Here is a 14,063-nt window from a genome sequence, read left to right on the forward strand (position 1 = left end):
GGGAGGGGTGAATATTCATGCCCTTTAATAAGTGGGCACATGCGATAGCCGGCAGCAGCAAGAGCTGCAGCGTGGCTAAGCTGTGTGCCGGCTATGAAGGAGAGTGAAGTCACTGCTCCCCGCGCACACAGACCCCGCGTGGGGAGCAGTGACTTCCGGCAGCTGATCTCTCCATGTGAGCCGCTCATGGCAGTGACGTCATGCGCGGCTCACATGGAGAGATCAGTGCGGGCAGACAGGACGCAGCGCTGGAGGAGAGAAAAGAAAGGTGAGTAGAAGTGTTTATTTTTTTTTATGTGCAGCCTGATGGGGATTAGGGGGACCATGCATACTAGGGTATGGATGAGGGGGCCATACAAACCAGGGTAAGGATGAGGGGGCCATACATACCAGGGTAAGGATGAGGGGACCATACATAACAGGATAAAGATGAGGTGGCCATGCATACCAGGGTAGGGATTAGGGGTGCCATGCATACCAGGATAGGGATTAGGGGTGCCATGCATACCAGGATAGGGATTAGGGGTGCCATGCATACCAGGATAGGGATTAGGGGTGCCATGCATACCAGGATAGGGATTAGGTGTGCCATGCATACCAGGATGGGGATTAGGAGTGCCATGCATACCAGGACGGGGATGAGGGGTGCCACACATACCAGGATAGGGATGAGGGGTGCCTTGCATACAAGGATGGAGGGGTTCCATGCATACCAGGATGGAGGGATGCCAGACATACCAGGATGGGGATGGGGACCACGTATAAAAGGAAGGGGTGCCATGCATACCAGGATGGGGATTACTGTGCCATGCATACTAGGATGGGGATTACTGTGCCATGCATACCAGGATGGGGATTGCTGTGCCATGCATACCAGGACAGGGATGAGGGGTGCCATGCATACCAGGATGGGGATTACTGTGCCATGCATACTAGGATGGGGATTACTGTGCCATGGATACCAGGATGGGGATTGCTGTGCCATGCATATGACGCGCCCCCTGGGCCAGTGTTGTTGGGGATACCCGGAGCCGGATCAGATGGGGGTTGTAGTCTCCGAGTGGCTGTGACCCGGTCCGTGCCCAGGGTGTCAAGCTCAGTGTGTGGTAGTCCTTATGATGTTACTAGATGTTCTTTTGTGTCGACTACGCCACCCGTTGATTTGCGGTCAAAAGGCCGCCGCTGCAGCAGGGTCCACTGAGGCTGATGATGTGAGTGCAGCTTAGGTAGTATAACCCCCAACGGGAGGGGTATAGCCTCAGGGGGTCAGTTGCAGAGGATGGGGGTTGTGGTGGTGCAGCGGGGATGGAAATGAGACTCAGAGTCGGGCTGTGCAGTTCAGGGTTTGTTTACTTACTGCAGTTGTTCTTGTGGTCACTCTGGCCTTAAGTGACCACCCGAGCCGTGCTGCGTCCACCAGGTCCTGGACTCAGCCAACCCCCAGGCAGTTCTGGAGCGTGGTCCTGAGCTCCCTTTCTGTCCTGTCCTCTTCTCTGGCCTTCCCCACCAGGGATCCACCTATGTCCGGCTCCCTCGGGCCTCTTGGTGGTAAACCCTTGTCTCTGGGTTCCCTGACCCTATTCCTGGTCTGCCTTCCGGGTGGATTTAGTGGGTGATCGTGGCAGATCGGTCCTGCCCACGACCTCCGGTTCCTGGCTAAGGTGTGCTGTAGCCTCTGCCAGCTTGGGATCCGGTACCCTGTTGCCAACTCTTCACCCTCTGGTCTAATTTGGGCTCTTGGAGTTCCTTCTTTCTCCCCCTCTGGGTCTTTCTTTCTCCTCTCTCTCTCTGGGCCTTGGAGCTGCTCTTCTCCTCTGCTCTGCTCTGACAGACTGACCTCACTCTGCAAAAGACCCTGTCCTAAGATGGTGCCCACCTTATATACTCCCTCTATGTGTGAGCTCAGGTGACCAGCACCCAATGAGCTCCTAGCTTTACCCAGACTGCTCCCCCTATCTGCCCCTACACTACTGGGATGTTCCACCCCCCTCCCACTCCAGCCAGGAACAGACACTGTCGTACCTGCACATTTCTCTAGTGGGAGTACCATCGGTCTGTTCCTCGGAAATGGGATGTGTGTAGTGCATGCAGCCTACTGAGCTCAGTTCCACACTCCATCCTTACCCGGGAGTGGAATATCACACCTCTGGCTTGAGGTGCAATACCCCTGTAGCAGCCGAATCCTCAGGGTGCTACACATATCAGGATAGGGATTAGGGGTGCCATGCATGCCAGGATAGGGATTATGGGTGCCATGCATACCAGGATAGGGATTAGGGGTGCCATGCATACCAGGATAGGGATTAGGGGTGTCATGCATACCAGGATAGGGATTAGGGGTGCCATGCATACCAGGACAGGGATGAGGGGTGCCACACATACCAGGATAGGGATGAGGGGTGCCTTGCATACCAGGATGGAGGGGTTCCATGCATACCAGGATGGAGGGATGCCAGACATACCAGGATGGGGATGGGGACCACGTATAAAAGGAAGGGGGGGAATATATACCAGGATAGGGGATATTGTCAGAATTGGGGGATATTACCCCTATACCAGTGTCAGCAGAAGACCCCCTCCCCCTTAAAAGTGCATCATTTTTTTTTGATTTTCCTCCTCTAAAACCTAGGTGCGTCTTATGGTCCGGTGCGTCTTATAGTCCGAAAAATACGGTAACTTTTTAATGATATTCTAATTTAGTGAGATGCACCTGTATGTTGATAAATTTGTTGCATCTCCAAATGTCTAGAGATGTTTTTGAAGGTTTACACTCAACACCGTAATAAAAAAAATATGCTTGTGTTGCCTTAAAAAAAGAGGAAAACATTCCATATATTTAAATAAAAATGAACAAGACACACTAGTGCCCCCTAAAAGGTCCTGGCAGGTCGAACGGCTCTGTGTAATAGCCTGTCAAAATCTTGATCTTATTCATTCCATATACAGTCATGGTCGAAACTGTTGGCACCCTTAACATTGTTCCAGAAAATGAAATATTTCTCCCAGAAAACTATTGCAATTACACACTTCTTGTCATACATATATTTATTTCCTTTATGTGTTTTGGAACAACACAAAAAAACTGAGAAAAAAGGCAAATTAGACATAATTTGACACAAAACCCCGAAAGTGGCCGGACAAAATTGTTGGCACCCACAACTTAATATTTGGTTGCACACCCTTTGAAACACATAACTGCAATCAATCGCTTCCTATAACCATCAAATAGCTTCTTACACCTCTCAACTGAAATTTTGGACCACTCTCCTTTTACAAACTGCTCTAGGTCTCCCATATTTGAAGGGTGCCTTCTCCAAATAGCAATTTTAAAATCTCTCCACAGGTGTTCAAATGGGATTTAGATCTGGATTCATTGCTGGCCACTTAATAACTCTCCAGCGCTTTGTTTCCATCCATTTCTGGGTGCTTTTTGAAGTATGTTTGGGTCATTATTCTGCTGGAAGATCCATGATCTAGGATGCAAAACTAGCTTTCTGACACTGGGTACTATATTGCAAACCAAAATCCTTTGGTACTCTTCAGATTCTTCAAGATGCCTTGCACACAGTCAAGGCACCCAGTGCCTGAGGCAGCAAAACAACCCCAAAACATCTATAACATCTGGTATACCTGTCCCCCTACCTGGTATACATGCCCCCCATCCTGGTATACATGTCCCCCATCCTGGTATACATGTCCTCCATTAAGGTATATATGACCTCCCATCCTGGTATCTGTGCCTCTCATTCTGGTGTACTTGTCCCTCATGCTGATATACATGTTACCCATCCTGGTATACATGTCCCTCTTCCTGGTATACATGTCCACCTTCCTGGTATACATGTCCCTCTTCCTGGTATACATGTCCCCCTTCCTGGTATACATGTCTCTCAATTTGGTATACATGTCCTTCATACTGGTATACATGTCCTCCATTCTGCTTCTACTTAAAAAAAAAAAAAACATTCTTCTCACCTTCTTCCAATCCTATGACGTGCGGTGTCCTTGTCTGTCAGCGGCGCCGAGGCCGGCAGCTGACATCGTCGTTCCTGCCATAGTAAGGCATGACTTCACTGCCAAGCGACACTGACGTCAGCTGCTGGCCTCTGATTGGCCAACAGCGTGTTTTGCAGCGCAGGAAGTCGGAGTGTCTCTGAGCTGCAATACACTTCAGCTGAATGTGCGCCTCGGAAACACATCCAACTGAAGTTGGCACTGGGGTCGGCGGACACCCATCCTGTACAGGCTTAGTTGTGGTTGCCCCCTCTGCAACTGCGATCGTTACGCCCCTGTGTACCTCCATTCAATGTGTAGCTGCCACTGGTGGCCACTGCAGAACAGCTTCTTTTCTCCTGTGTAAATCTGGCTGCCGCCAGAGCTGATAGCGGCTGCATGGTGGAGGTGCTGGGTGTCGGACTTCCACAGAGCCAATATTGATGATCTATTCTATAGATAGATCATCAATATGTTGTGAAGTCGGCCACTCCCGCCAACTTATAAAGGACCAACTGACCATTAGATGTCTATTGAGACAGTAGACTCTTCCGTTACATATTTAAATACCCGTTCCATTGCATATTGGGAGATGAGACCAGAGGTGTCTAGTAGAGATGAGCAGATACTTTCGCGGGACTCTGTTCCAGTGTCCAGGTCAGCAGTACCTAGCAGCAAAACGGAAGTCCTGCGAATCTCTTACCTTCCGGCTTAGCTTTTGTTTAGCCAGGGCTTGCACAAATGATGTCACGCCAGCCCTGACTAATCAAATGCTGCACTGGGGACGTCGAAAGGTAATTGATTTTTGGGCCTTCTGTCCAACTGCCAGGTACCACTGACCTGGACGCTGAACTGAAGTCTCGCACATCAATCTGCTCATCTCTAGTGTCTAGCAGTGGCTTTCCCTATTGACTACACATAAACCCTCAGTCATACTGATCATTCTATTATATGGGGAAGTGAGAAAAGATATGTGTTGGCAGGACAAGTGTCTTGTCAATAGTAACTCGTGTCTATGGCCACCTTAGCATCCAAAAAGCCATTCTCCAACCTACCATAAAAACGGAGGATAGTTAAAGGATGTTACACCCTCAGCTAAGCCTCACTTAAAAGAAGTCATGTAACAAATATTTTAAAATAGTAATGTAAATAAGACACAAGTCAAGATAAATGTCATTTTCCAAAACTTTTTTTAGCATTTACTCAGAAAATTAAAATCATTAACCCCTTTAAAGCCCGAGACGTATTAATACGTATCTGCGCCCTGGGCTTTAAGAGCCTGATACGTATTAGTACGTCTTTGCGATCGCGCCCGCACACAAGCTGTGCAGGCACGATCGCCGTCGGGTGTCAGCTGATTGTCACTATCCCGCACCGCTCCCGGCACATTAACCCCCGCAATGCTGCGATCGAAGCCCTGTGCAGCGCTGACAGCCTGCATAGCACAGGTATGGTGCTCCATTCCTGTGCTATGCAGGCGATCAGAATAAAAAAAGTGACAGTCCCATAGTGGGACAAAGTATAAAAGTAAAAAAACTGTCAGAAAGTGAAAAAAAAATTTTTTTTTAAATATTAAAGAAAATTTTAAAAAAATCCACTAAAAATAAAAATATAATGTACCCATCAATAAATATTATTATGAAAAAAAAAAAAAAAACAATAAAAGTACACATATTTGGTATCGCCGCGTCCGGAACGACCTGACCTATAAAATTGTCCCACTAGTTAACCCCTTCAGTGAACACGGTGTAAAAAAAAAAAAACAAAGCAAAAAAAAATGCTTTATCATCATACCGCCAAACAAAAAATGGAATAACACGCGATCAAACAGACAAATATAAATAAAAATGGTACCGCTGAAAACGTCATCTCGTCCCGCAAAAAACAAGCCACCATACAGCTCCATCAGCCGAAAAATAAAAAAGTTATAGCTCTCAGAATAAAGCGATGCAAAAAAATATTTTTTTCTATAAAATTGCTTTTATTATGTAAAAGTGCCAAAACATAGAAAAACTATATAAATGTGGTACCGCTGTAAACATACTGACCCGAAGAATAAAGCTACCTTATCAATTTTACCACACACGGAGCAGAATAAAAAAATTAAAAAAAAAACAATTCCTGAATTGTTGGTTTTTGTTTATTCTGCCTCCCAAAAATCGGAATAGAAAGCGATCAAAAAATGTCACGTGCCTGAAAATGGTACCAATAAAAACATCAACTCATCCCGCAAAAAAACAAGCTATCACATGACTCTGTCGGCCAAAATATGGAAAAATTATAGCTTTCAAATTATGGCGATGCAAAAACTAGATTTTACAAAAAAAAAAAAGTGTGTGACAGCTGTCAATCATAAAAACCCGATATGATTCTGGTATCTCTGTAGTCGCACCGACCCGAAGAATAAAGTCGTCTAATCACTTATACTGCATGAGGAACAGCGTAAAAAATAAACTCTCGTGTTAGGGTTAGGGTTAGGGTTGGGGTTAGGGTTGTGCTAGGGTTAGGGTTGGGGTTAGAGTTGGGCTAGGGTTGGGCTAGGGTTAGAGTTGGGCTAGGGATAGGGTAGGGTTAGGGTTGGGCTAGGGTTGTGCTAGGGTTAGGGTTGGGGTTAGGGTTGGGGTTAGGGTTAGGGCTAGGGCTAGGGTTGGGGTTAGGGCTAGGGTTGGGCTAGGGTTAGGATTTTTTTCAAAAGTAAAAATAAAAAAGATGACGATATGGCAACTAGGGTTGAGCGCAAGTGCTCGCTACTTGAGTTTGCATCGGGTGCTCGGGTATGCATTGAGTATCGTGGGTGCTCGAGTGACATGCTCGAGTCTCCACCCCATATGCTTCGTGGCCAAAAAAACCTTGTGGGGATTGCCTGCCATGCACGAGCGATCCCCGCATATTTTCTTTTGGGTGTCTAATAACCGTGAAACATGCGGACGGGGGCTCGAGCATGTCACTCGAGCACCCTTGATACATGGTGCATTCCCGAGTACCCGATGCAAACTCAAGTAGCGAGCCCTTGCGCTCAAGACTAATGACAACTCATTCAATATAATGACCTAATGTTATCAAATTCTGTGTCGTACCTCTGGGTTCAAAATGTTCACTATAACCCTTGATAAAATCCTTGAGGGGTGTATTTTCCAAAATGAGGTCACTTGTGGGGGGTTTCCACTATTTAGGAGCATCAGGGGCTCTCCAAACGCGACATGGCGTCCGCTCTCGATTCCAGCCGATTTGCGTTCAAAAAGTCACACAGTGCTCCTTCCCTTCTGAACTCTGCCGTGCGCCCAAACACTGTATTTTCCCCACATATGAGGTATTGGCGTACTCAGGAAAAATTGCACAAAAGTTTTTGGGGTCCATTTTCTACTCTTACCCTTGTGAAAATAAAAAAATTGGGGCTAAAACATAATTTTTGTGGAAAAAGTTTGATTTTTTTATTTTCACGGCTTCATGTTATAAACTTCCGTAAAGGACTTGGGGGTTCAGGGTGCTCACCACACATCTAGATAAGTTCTCTGAGGGGTCTAGTTTCCAAAATGGTGTCACTTGTGGGGGGTTTCCACTGTTTAGGCACATCAGGGGCACATCCGCTAATTATTCAAGCAAATATTACATTCAAAAAGTCAAATGGTGCTCCTTCCCTTCCGAACCCTGCCGTTTGCCCAAGCAGTGGTTTTCCCCCACATATGGGGTATCTGCTTACTCAGGAGAAATTGCACAACAAACTGCATGTTGCAATTTCTCCTGTTACTCTTATGAAAATGCAAAATTGGGGGCTGAAAAACATTTTTGTGGGAAAAATGTGAAAATTGTATTTTCACGGCTCAATGTTATAAACTTCTGTTAAGCACCTGGGGGTTCAAGGTGCTCACCACACATCTAGATAAGTTCCCTGAGGGGTCTAGTTTCTAAAGTGATGTCACTTGTGGGGGGTTTCCACTGTTTAGGCACATCAGGGGCTCTCCAAACGCAACATGGCGTCCGCTAATTATTCAAGCAAATTTTACATTCAAAAAGTCAAATGGCGCTCCTTCCCTTCCGAACCCTGCTGTGCGCCCAAACTGTGTTTTTTCTCCACATATGGGGTATATGCATGCCCAGGGGAAATTGCACAACTAATTTTGGGGTCCATTTTTTCCTGTCACCTCTGCAAAAATAAAAAAAATTGGGTCTAAATTAACATTTCTGTGAAAAAAGTTAAATGTTCATTTTTTTCTTCCACATTCCAAAAATTCCTGTGAAGCACCTGAAGGGTTAATAAAGTTCTTGAATGTGGTTTTGAGCACCTTGAGGGGTGCAGTTTTTAGAATGGTGTCACTTTTGGGTATTTTCTGTCATAAAGACCCCTCAAAGTGACTTCAAATGTGATGTGGTCCCTAAAAAAATGGTTTTGTAAATTTTGGTGGAAAAATGAGAAATCGCTGGTCAACTTTTAACCCTTATAGCTCCCTAATAAAAAAAAATGTTGGTTCCAAGATTGTGCTTATGTAAAGTAGACATGTTGGAAATGTTATTTATTAACTATTTTGTGTGACATATCTCTCTGATTTAAGGGCATAAAAATTCAAATTTTGAAAATTGCAAAATTTTAAAATTTTTTGCCAAATTTCCTTTTTTTTCACAAATAAACGCAAGTGATATCGAAGAAATTTTACCACAATCATGAAGTACAATATGTCACGAAAAAACAATCTCAGAATCAGTGGGATCCGTTGAAGCGTTTCAGAGTAATTACCTCATAAAGTGACAGTGGTCAGAATTGTAAAAATTGGCCTGGTCATTAACGTGCAAACCACCTTGGGTTGTAAAGGGGTTAAAGGGCTCCCCAGCGATTGTTTCTTTGGATGCAGAAAAAGCTTTTGATAATATAAATTGGGATTGGCTACATATGGTCTTAACAAAAATGACCCTAGCAGACCCCTTCTTTAACTACATTCATAATCTATATTCACCTCCAAGGGCTTAGGTTTACACTCCGGGTTTCTTGTCCACGACATTGCCCCTTGAGAAAGGAACGAGGCAGGGTTGTCCGTTGTCCCCCTTCCTCTTCAACTTAGCTCTGGAGCCCTTAGTCTGCATTTTGTCTGATCCAAGCACCTTCACAGGCATTCAGTTTACTAGGAAATCAATTCAGGCGGCTTTTTTTGCTGACGATGTCATTTTATTTATGTCTGACCCCACCCAACATCTACCTATAGTATTAGACTTACTTAAAAGTTTTGGCTCTTACTCAGGGTTTAAAATCAATGTTAAAAAATTTGAAATACTCCCATTAACCGAAAAGGGAACAAAACTCTGCCCAGATGGTTCTTTAAATGGTATATCCCTAGCACCCTCACATATCATTAAAATAGGCCATTTGCCTTCATCTATATACACCTTAAACTACCCTCCTCTTATAAAAAAAATCGTCAATCAATTAAAGTCATGGCATGATTTGCCTCTATCTTTTATGGGTAGGGCACATCTAGTAAAAATGATCAGTACAGCCAGGATTATGTATCAACTACAAACTTTACCATTACTCCTGAAACACACGGACATAACTATACTCAATAGGGCCTTCAGTCACTTTATTTGGAAAGGAAAACGTCCCAGGATTAGTATGAGCAAACTCATGGCTTCCAAATACGATGGAGGCATTAATTTACCAAGCATCAGAAATTACAATCTTGCTTGCCTTTTCCGGTATATAATAGATTGGTTCCATAAGAGACATACATATTCTGACTACACGATGGAAGCAGATCATGCGTACCCCCTTGACCTGGTTGCCCTCCTTCATTCTCGATTCACCTCCCTTCCCTTGGCAGTTAAAAGGTCAAGAATCCTTAGGGACACTATTTCCGCTTGGAAGGCAATTAGGAAAAAATACGGCCTTTCTTTCAGGATTTTAAAGCACCTCCTGATATGGCAAAACCCAGAATTCCCCCAGGGTAATGAAAATAAACTATTTCTGAAATGGCGACAAGCAGGTGTAGACAACGTATCTCATCTTCTTCATCCAACTGAGCAGAGATGGATGACATGTACCAAGTGGTTAGACAGATACAATCTACCTCCCCAACATTATTTCCAATATGAACAAATCAAACTATCCATTATGGTCAATTTAAAAGATGTGACCTTTAAGGTCTCCCAAAATGTCTTGGATGTCATTCTGTTGTCTCCAATGGGTACCCCTTCAATTTCTGTCCTTTATTCTGTAATGAGATCCAATCTACTAGGAGTTCACCCAGATACTTTCTTCAAATATTGGAGACAACAGTTGGAGGATGTGGAAATCTCTGATAAGATCAGGTCAGGCTGGAATTTAATAAGAAAACACAATCTAAATGAAGCATGGAGAGAAACGCAATATAAAATTATACATGGCGCCATCTATGCATTTAACATACCTAAAAAAAGATCCGCTTTCAAACAGGCTAACAGCTTGCCCTAAATGCCACCTTCCACTCTCCGACCTCATGCACGGCCTATGGTCATGCCCGGCCTCAGTTTCATATTGGGGACAAGTATCAGCTATGATTGACACCATATGGGGCCCGGGTTATACTCTTTCCTCTTATCTAGCCTTGTTACATTTTTGGAACAACACAGAAAACCCTGAGGGGAAGAGGGGAAACCCTCCGAAATTGCTCCACACCCTACTTATCCTGGCAAAAAAACAATTACTTAAATATTGGCTAGAACACCCCCCCCCAACCCCCCATTAAAGAGTTAACAGCTCAAATGAAACATTTTATGGGAATACAGCAACAAGACTCCCTTAGCAATAAGGGAATGCAGGCTGGCAAATTTCTTTCGAAATGGAAACAGTTTATTGTAAATTGCTGCTCATTAAATGAAAAAAAAAGAAAATGGTGGAACCCTTCACTTCCACAGCGTGGTACATTCTGGAAGATCTTGGGGATAGCCTAGGTCCATTACGCCTGGATTGAGGGGGAGGAGGGGGAGAGAGTGGAATGGAGGGATCATTTGGTGAAGGTCTATAATACTAACATAGGTGGTGTAATCTAACAAGATGGCTTCAATAAATCAGAGTATCAACTGGATTGCATGTTAATTAAACTGATGTAAGTTACATTGTTATTAAGTTCTTATATTATATTGTTTTGCTTTACCAATCAAATATGTAAGAACTATCTCTTTATACCCTGTCTGCGAACAGGTATCTGATTATCACCTTAATCTGGTATGTTTTGTTTCTTTTTGAAAAAGTTAATAAAAGTTATATATAATAAAAAAAAAAAAAAGAGGGAGTATGGAGCATGTGGGGGACATTAGGGACGTTGAGGGACCATAGTTGGTGGTCTGTGAGAGAAGGGATTATTGAGAAAGTTGGGGAACGATGAGGAGTGGTCTGACAGAACAATTTATGGGGAAAGTGGAAGGACCATGTGGAGGAGTTTGTGATAGGAAGGACTATGGGGAAACCATGGGACATGGTCTATGAAAGGAGGCCTATAGAGAAGTGGAAGATGAGAGTCTGTAAGAGATCAAAGGCTTGGGGGACAGTCTGTAAAAGTGGGGGTACCACAGGGAGCCGTCAGTTAATTTGGCCAGTGCGGAATGGGGGGAACAGTGGTCAGCGGTCAGTTTGTGTTAATTGAGAGACAATCGGGATCACAAGATGAGAGGAGTGACTGAGAGGAGAGGTCAGGTGCTCATCATATAGATTAATGGCTGAGTGTACGGGATGTGATGTGATGAATATAAAGTCTGCACTGTTGCATCATGATGTTCTTTATGAGGTTCTGTCTGATAAGTGACAGTGAGCCCTGGACCCAAAGGTACAAACCTACTGCACACTGCCCCTGCCCCCCAGTTCTAAATTACCCTAGGTACAAGCCCCCTGCACACAGCTCCTGCCCCCCAGTTCTAAATTACCCTAGGCACAAGCCCCCTGCACACAGCTCCTGCCCCTCAGTTCTGCATTACCCAAAGTACAAGCCCCCTGCCCCCCATTTCTGCATTACCCAAGGTACAAGCTCCCTGCACACAGCTCCTGCCCCTCAGTTCTATATTACCCTAGGTACAAGCCCCCTGCACACAGCTCCTGCCCCTCAGTTCTGCATTACCCAAAGTACAAGCCCACTGACCCCCATTTCTGCATTACCCAAGGTACAAGCCCCCTTCACACAGCCCCTGCTGCCCAGTTTTGCATTACCCACAGGTACAAGCCCCCTGCCCCCAGGTCTGCATTACCTAAGATGCAAGTCCCCTGTACACATTCTCTGCCTCACATTTCTGCATTACCTAAGATACAAGCCCCCTGCACACAGCCCCTGCCCCCCAGCTCTGCATTACTCACAGGTACAAGCCCCCTGCACACAGCCCCTACCCCCCAGGGCTGCATTACCCACAGGTACAAGACCCCTGCACACAGCCCCTGCCCCCCAGGTCTGCATTACCTAAGGTACAAGACCCCTGCATACAGCTCGTGCCCACCAGATCTGCATTACCCTAGGTACAAAACCATGCCCCCCAGGTCTGCATTATCCACTGGTGTAAGCCCCCTTCACACAGCTCCTGCCCCTCAGTTCTGCATTACACAAGGTACAAGCCCCTTCACACAGCCTCTATGCTCCAGTTCTGTTATATCATGCATTTGTTATAGTATTATGGCACACGTTATTGATTCTTTATGTACCATCTTGCAGACAGACGGATTAGACCCAAACAATATAATGCTGTGGTCTGGGATATTGTTATGGCCACTTTTATTTTTTAAGTGGCTTGTTTGTTAATAAATTACTATTTTACTTACTATGCAAATTGCCCCTTCAGAGAGGAAGAGGACTTGAAATCTATAGCGCCGCCTGTGGAAAGCAGCAATCCTACAAGTCACAATCGACCCTTTAACAAGTCGTGCAATATGACTTAGGATAAAAGTCAAATCAGAATCTCAATTTGCAGACACGGTGTTTCGGGCTATTGGCCCTCGTCAGTGCAAAGTATGAGAACTGATTTCGCTAGGGGAGAGGCTCTATCTTACGTAGGTGATCCTTGCCCTTGATACTTGTCGTTTTTTCTGTTCACATGATTATCTTTTGATATGTGACAGGTAGATCCTGGTTGTACTTAGGATGGTACTCTCTTCTATTTTTTATTTATCTATAGCCTACAGTATACGTCTGGAAACTTTTCCAGACGTATACTGTAACAACAAGTTGGCTGACCATTCACCAGACGCAAGGCTAAAAGTGTGATATTTCAGTCACGTCTTAGCCGGCATGCAGTTATGTAACAGTATAGGAAAGCGCAGCTGATTGCACTTTCCTATACAGGGGACACTGCAAAGAGATGTATACCGTGCAGTATACATCTCTTTACAGTGGGTCCCTATGGTGGACGGATGTGTAGCACCCTGAGGATTCGGCTGCTACAGGGGTATTGCACCTCAACCCAGAGGTGTGATATTCCACTCCCGGGTAAGGATGGAGTGTGGACCTGAGCTCGGTAGGCTGCATGCACTACACACATCCCATTTCCGAGGAGCAGACCAACGGTACTCCCACTTAGAAATGTGCAGGTACGACCGAGTCTGTTCCTGGCTGGAGTGGGAGGGGGGTGGTACATCCCAAGTAGTGTAGGGGCAGATAGGGGGAGCAGCCTGGGTAAAGATAGGAGCTCATTGGGTGCTGGTCACCTGAGCTCACACATAGAGGGAGTATATAAGGTGGGCACCATCTTAGATCAGGGTCAGTCTGTCAGAGTAAGAAGCAGAGGTCCAGATGAGCCTGCAGAGAGAGAGTGGAGCAGAGAAGGAAAGACCCAGAGAGGGAAAAAGCAAGGACTCTGAGAACCCAAATTCAATCCCCGGGTGAAGAGTCGGCATTAGGGTACCGGATCCCAAACTGGTGGGGGCAAAAGCACACCCTAGCCAGAGACCGGAGGCCGTGGGCAGGATCTGCCACGGCCACCCACCACATCCACCCCGAAGGCAAACCACGTGGAGGGTCAGGGAACCCAAGGCCAAGGGTCTCCCAACAGAAGGCCCGAGGGAGCTGGACCTAGGTGGATCACTAGTGGGGACGGCCAGAGGAAAGGACAGAAGGAGAGCTCAGGGT

Source organism: Phyllobates terribilis, unplaced genomic scaffold (genome assembly GCF_046119375.1).
Source record: "Phyllobates terribilis strain yellow unplaced genomic scaffold, ASM4611937v1 Scaffold_1__5_contigs__length_1240528914, whole genome shotgun sequence".
Lineage (NCBI taxonomy): Eukaryota > Metazoa > Chordata > Amphibia > Anura > Dendrobatidae > Phyllobates > Phyllobates terribilis.